This window comes from Schistocerca cancellata, chromosome 3, assembly GCF_023864275.1.
Source record: "Schistocerca cancellata isolate TAMUIC-IGC-003103 chromosome 3, iqSchCanc2.1, whole genome shotgun sequence".
Lineage (NCBI taxonomy): Eukaryota > Metazoa > Arthropoda > Insecta > Orthoptera > Acrididae > Schistocerca > Schistocerca cancellata.
The window spans coordinates 169,779,541-169,786,759 of NC_064628.1; the positions used below are offsets into that span (position 1 = coordinate 169,779,541).

The following is a 7,219-nucleotide window of genomic DNA, read 5'->3' on the forward strand; positions in this document are numbered from 1 at the left end:
GGAAAACACTGATGCAATAATTTACCAACAGCCGTATGTATTGTAGAAATTTATTTTATTTTATGAACTTCTATGTGCTACCATTTTCGGCAAACATCGATGTTTGCAAACCGCCTCAGTCTGTGTCGCCGGGCCACCAAGAGCTGTTGCAGGACGATTTGATTCACGGATCGAGTTATATGGCTCCTTGCGTGTATAGCGATTTTACGACTAAGACCAGTGGGACCTGGAGATGGCATCAATGTAATGCCGAAACTAGTAGCACATAGAAGTTTATAAAATAAAATAAATTTCTACAATACATGCGGCTGTTGGTAAATTATTGCATCAAGAAGTTCATGCCAGTCGTCGTCCCACGATCCATAATGGATCAACGAAGATCAGGAGAAGGGTCAGGATGAAAGGACATCTGTTAAGACATGGGGGAATGGCTTCCATGGTACTAGAGGGAGCTGTAGAGGGCAAAAACTGTAGAGGAAGACAGAGATAGGAATACATCCAGCAAATAATTGAGAACGTAGGTAGCAAGTGCTACTCTGAGATGAGGAGGTTAGCACAGGAGAGGAATTCGTGGTGGGCCGCATCAAACCAGTCAAAGACTCATGACCCAAAAAAAAGCTCAGTAAAGGCATTTATTGTCTCTTTTGCATTGTTTGCTGTGAGTGTAGAGATTTATCCACATATTTATCTATGAGATAATTTTAAATTAGTTTTGCGGTTTTGTCTTATAGCCATTATGTGTAGAGAATTTCTGTTTCTGCCTTTTTCCCACTAAATGAATACCGGGGTAGTTCTCATGTGGTGCCTCAGATGCACGCTACACGACCATTTAGAACACTTTCCCACACTTGGCAGATAAAATTTAATCTACACGCAGACAGGTTGGGCGCAATGCTTAAATCCTGGGGGCTGTGAATAGGAGACTGACAAGCTTCACTCTCTGGTTTTCGTCAACACTTACTCAGCATCATCAACTTCGAAAGACATGCACATAAATAATAGATATGGGTTATGGCGTTGTTCCATTTGTTTACTTTTATGGATTTATTAACGTTACATCAGTTTCCTACTTAAAACCTTGTTTTGTCTTTGTTTTAAATTTGATTAGTCATTCATGACCGTGTGAGAATAGTGTTTCAGAGAATACGACATTCCTGTCGCAATGGAGACGTCAATGTTAATTCAAATGCTTCTTTTGGGAAAAGTTGGTTTTGTCACATTCAGACACAATTTCTATGAAAAATTACCATTCGGTCGTCACCAGTCATCTTCAGATCACAAGATGGATGCGGAAGTTCACTCCATTCGCTGAGAAAACGATATTGTCAATGTATCTTGGTTAACAAAATTACGATTCCCTCTGCACTATACGTCAATTGTCAAAATATTTCTGCAGAAAATATTGTGGTATCATTTCTGCTTCAGTTTCATCAGGAACTGATGTCAAATATTAAGTTTTCCAACGGACGTAAATCACTACAAATAACGTGCTAGAAAATGTGCTGAAGCTGAAAAAAGGTGCTGATACTGAAAAAGGACGCAAAATAAGCAGAGGCAGCAGTGGGCACTCACAGAAGTTGGAAAGAAACACATAGGTACAGAGAAGGTAACTGCGAAGAAACAACGACTAAAAGAATAAATACTTCAACTCATCGATGAAAGGAGGAAGTACAAAATTTCAGGGACATTCAGGAATACAGAAATATAAATCACTTAGGAAACAAATAAATAGCACGTGCAAGGAATCTAAAGCGAAATGACAGCATGAAAATGTGAAGAAATCGAAAAAGAAATTAAAAGCAAGGGTTGCAACATTAAGAGTGCAGTGGGAATTTCACAATTAAACGGAAAGGACAGGGCTGATAAGTGCAAAGACTACAGTAATGACCTCTATGAGGAGGAAGACTTGCCTGACGTGATAAAAAAAGAAACAGGAGCCGATACAGCACAGGAAGTGGATCTAGTATTAGAATCAGAATTTAAATGAGCTTTGTAAGATTTAAGATCAAATAAGGAAGAAAGGATAGATAAGTTTCCATCAGAATTTCTCAAATCGTTGAGGTAACAAAACGTCTCTTCACGTCCGTCTGTAGAATGTATGAGCCTGGCGATATACCATTTGATTTTTGGAAAAACTTCATCCACACAATTCCGAAGATTGCAAGAGCTGACAAGTGCGAGAATTATCATACAATCAGCTTAAGAGCTCATGTATCCGAGTCGCTGACAAGAAAAATACATAGAAGAATGAAAAAGAAAATTGATAATGAGGGTGAGGATCAGTTTGGCTTTAGGAAAGGTAAAGGCACCAGAGAGGCATTTCTGGCTTTGCGATTGATTATAGAAGGAAGGCTAAAGAAAAATCAATATACGTTCATAGCATTTGTTTACCTGGAAAAACCGCCTGACAATGTCAATTGGTGCAAGATGTTCGACATGCTTAGAAAAATAGGGGTAAGATTTAGGGAAAGACAGGTAATATACAATATATACAAGAGCCCAGAGGGAACAATAAGAGTGGAATACCAAGAACGAAGTGCTTGGATTAAATGTGCGCCATCTGCCAACTACTAGGCAGATGCGCTGGTGTGCTCACGTCAATCAGGAGAGCCCCACATACGCATCAGTATGAAATAGTTAAATATACTCGTAAGAAACCATCTAACAAACCATGGGTATAAAAATATCTTGTAAATGGAAAAGGGAAATGTATCTGACAGCAAGAAAGAGTAGTGACCCATAAACTATCAAACATTATAAAAACTACTGTGCTATATTAAGAAAAGTTATTAAAAAATCCAGAAGTATATGTATCATGTCTGAAATCAGCAACTCTGATAATAAAATTGAAACAATTTGGAATATTATTAAAAGAGAAACTGGTCAACCAAGGGCATAGGAAGACAGTAATACCATCAAATTGAATGAAAACTTTACGAACAAAAAGTCAGAAGTTGAAAATATTTTGTTGTGGATATAGTAGGATCCAGGTGTTCATTAGAAGATGCTAGGCTGTTAATTGAAGAGGCCATACCTATGCAATTTGATACAAATGAAATCTCACCCACTTCTCCCTCTGAAATTAGGAAAATAATAAACTTGCTTAAAAGCAAAAACTCACATGGAATTGATGGCATTTCCAGCAAAATACTAAAAGCTTGTTCTCAACAGATAAGTGAGATTCTCAGCCACCTGTGTAATAGCTCTCTGGAACAGGGCATTTTCCCTGATAGACTGAAATACGCTATTGTTATACCTTTGCATAAAAAAGGGGATAGATCTGATGTCAACAATTACTGTCCAATCTCCCTTCTAACAGCTTTATCCAAAATTTTTGAAAAAGTAATGTATTCAAGAGTAGCTTCACATATCTGTAAAAATGAAGTACTAACAAAATGCCAGTTTGGTTTCCAGAAAGGTTTTTCCAACAGAAAATGCCATATATGCTTTCACCAATCAAATTTTGAATGATCTTAATAACCGAACACCACCCATTGGGATTTTTTGTGATCTCTCAAAGGCTTTTGATTGTGTAAATCATGAAATTCTGCTAGACAAGCTCAAGTATTGTGGCATGAGTGGGACAGTGCACAAATGGTTTAATTCGTACCTAACTGGAAGAGTGCAGAAAGTTGAAATAAGCAGTTCTCATAATATGCAAAGATCAGCACATTGCTCAAACTGGGGAACTATCAAGAATGGGGTTCCACAAGGGTCGGTCTTGGGTCCTTTGTTGTTCTTAATATATATTAATGACTTACCATTCTGTCTTCACGAAGAGGCAAAGTTAGTTCTCTTTGCTGATGATGCACATATAGTAATCACACCTGACAAACAAGAATTAACTGATGAAATTGTCAATAATGTCTTTCATAAAATTACTAAGTGGTTCCTTGTAAATGGACTCACTGAATTTTGACAAGACACAGTACATACAGTTCCATACAGTAAATGGTATGAAGCCATTAATAAATATAGACCTTAATCAGAAGCATATAGCTAAAAAATTTTAGGTGTGTCCATTGATGAGAGATTAAATTGGAAGAAACACATTGATGATCTGCTGGAACGTTTGAGTTCAGCTACTTATGCAATAAGGGTCATTGCAAATTTTGGTGATGAACATCTTAGTAAATTAGCTTACTACGCCTATTTTCACTTATTGCTTGCATATGGCATCATATTTTGGGGTAATTCATCACTGAGGAATAAAGTATTTATTGCACAAAAGCGTGTAATCAGAATAATAGCTGGAGTCCACCCAAGATCATCCTGCAGACATTTATTTAAGGATCTAGGAATATTCACAATAGCTTCTCAGTATACATACTCTCTTATGAAATTTGTTATTAACAAGCAAACCCAATTCAAAAGTAATAGCAGTGTGCATAACTACAATACTAGGAGAAAGGATGATCTTCACTATTCAAGTTTAAATCTAACTTTGGCACAGAAAGGGGTGAATTATACTGCCACTAAAGTCTTTGGTCACTTACCAAATAGTATCAAAAGTCTGACAGACAACCAACAAGTATTTAAGAAGAAATTAAAAGAATTTCTGAATGACAACTCCTTCTACTCCATAGAGGAATTTTTAGATATAAATTAAAAAAAAAAGAAAAAAAAACAAACAAATTATTTAAAAAATTAAAAAAAATTAAAAATTTGTTATATTAACGTAATTATGTTGTTAAATTAACTTAATTATGTCATGTATTGGAAAATTTGACTCGTTCCACATCATTACAAAATATCGTATTCATGATCCATGGAACTAGTATTAATCTAATCTAATCTAATATAATCAGACGCTCAGAGGCTAGAGAGACTGCCACCATGACTGCCAAGCGTCAGCCAATAAATTTATGTGGGGTGAATAATCGTCCAGCAAAAAAACTAGCGATATTGAATCTTCTCGCACAAGACACAAGTCTGCTTCTGTCATCCCTCAACCAGCATACTAGCTAATTCACTGTTCAGCCATCCAGAGGGTGCTGCTGCTGGGACTTCCAGTCAGCTGCTGGCCAGACACACCGCAAGACAAGCAGCTGTGGCTTGGGCGTATAATCCTCACTGCAATACCACCCCCGACATAGACTCTCTCCAATTTAAAGAGAAATTTTACCAAATCCGAGACAGGGATGTTGTTGTCGATGCACCTCAAATTTCTCACGCAAAATGTAAATTGCTCCCTTTTATATGAGGTATTTTTGATCACAGAAAAAAAGGGAGCAAACACGCGTTTTCACATCACTAAATTGTCGTTACTTGTTGCAAAAATCCTGTACAGTAATATGGTACAGGGTATATTTCCTCTAAGTATTCTCTCATCAGGTAAAAAGTATCTGTTCTAATCAGCTTAATATCTGCTATCTTCTGCATCACACGGCTAGAATATTAAACTCAGTTTTGTCTCATGATAGGATACTAAGAGCGTGCTCTACCTCTGTCCCAGGTTGCCTCCTCACTTTCGAACTCTTTTAAAGTAACCAAATGCTTCGTCACCTACCAAGTCTCTTAAGATAGCAGAACAAAGGAGTTGGAAATATCAGTTTATACTACACATCACTTTATAATTTCGTTAATACAGCTGATTTTATTACGATTGTAGCCTCTCTCTGTGCAGGTGGGAGATTATAATTTCATTATAAGTTCACGCCACAGCGAAGAAATGCCTTATTACCGCTTCAACTCGCGACTCATGTCTGTGGTACTCAAATGCTCGCTTCCACCTGCCTGGCGTCACATCATTGATATCAAATTGATTGACTAATTGATTAAATTAATCATGAAAGTCAATTTGCATAGCGAATAATTTCTTTCCCGCAGTCGGATTACAGTCGCCAGGTGGCTCAAAATGGAATCTCTGAAGGGAAGACGATGTTCTCTTCAAGAAACACAATTGAGAACCGACATTTGAAGCTTGCTACGGAAGGTTTTCTACTGCTGGCAACATACATTTTGCATTAGGACCATGGAGTTAGATACGAGAAATTAGCACTGCTGTGAAGGCATATAGATAGTCTTTTTCCCTCACTTTATTTGTGAGTGGAATAGGGAAGGAATGACTAGTATTGGTACAGGGTACCCTTCCCCAGACACTATGATGGCTTGTTAAGTAAACATATAGATGTAAATGTAAATTTAGTCTGCCTATTAAGATAACACTCCATTCTATTGTAGGCACACAAAACTCATGGAAGAATGTTGTGTCTTATTTACTGAGAAAACAAAAGAAGAACTTCTGCACTGATTGTCTCTCGATAAAAATCTTCGTATTAGCTCCCAATTATCTCACTGCAGTCATTTGGTGGGATGTATGTGAGACGTTGTAATATGTTTGCCCACAACATTTAGAAAAAGTGGTATAGAGCTCACCTCACAATTCCACTCTCGTTAGAGTGCCGCGCTTATCTGCCGTATTCTCAAGATCCACCTTCGAACCCTATCCTAACTGCAACGCGTGGTGGACCCACCTTCAAACCCTACCTCTCCATAACTCGCAGTGGATCCACTTAGGAGCTCTATCCCGGCTCTATCCCGAAGTACCACAAGCCATGGCGGGCCCTCACTTGAAGCCAATATACACACTCATATAGAAAAATAGTGCAGTTGCGCTAGTTGTTGACAGCTGTACTACATTTACAAGAAATTTTAGAATATGTTGCCGGAAGTGAAGTCATGATCACATGAGCAGAAGGGCCATGAAAGTGGTAAAATTAAGAAAATTGATGGAAAACACATATAAATTGATGAAAAATATGACAAAATGTGGTAAAATTGAGAAAGAATCTTCCATTCTTTGATATATGGCATTTGAATCCATCTGATGTCGACGATAGAGACATGTCCCCCTCCAAGAAACAGAACCCCACTAATTCTCTCGAAATGCCAATACATTAGACACCACTGTTCAATTAGTCAGAAAGCTGTCTAGTCCACCACCGGCCGATGATTGGGTAGAGAACTATCACAATGAGAAAAATAGGTTTCCAACTGCTGTTAAGAGCATCTCCAGACACGTCTACGGCCCAGAATCTTATTTGCTGGAATAGAATTGTCTTCAGTGATGAGTTCCGGTTCGAACTGAGACTCGATGACTAGCAAAGACGTGTCTCGATACATCTCGATCCGCAATGGCATACAAACCTGACAGTCGCCCTCCATATGGCCCAACAAACAAGAATGATGGTCTGGGGTGCCATTTCTTTTCACAGCA

General features: G+C 38.0%; 1 non-coding gene across 1 annotated transcript; it reads left to right on the forward strand.

Moving 5' to 3' along the window:
* Nucleotides 1-5,306: 5,306 nt before the first annotated feature.
* Nucleotides 5,307-5,499, forward strand: LOC126178491 (U2 spliceosomal RNA). The gene has a single exon (XR_007536384.1). It is a non-coding gene; the product is annotated as a U2 spliceosomal RNA (small nuclear RNA).
* Nucleotides 5,500-7,219: the final 1,720 nt, after the last annotated feature.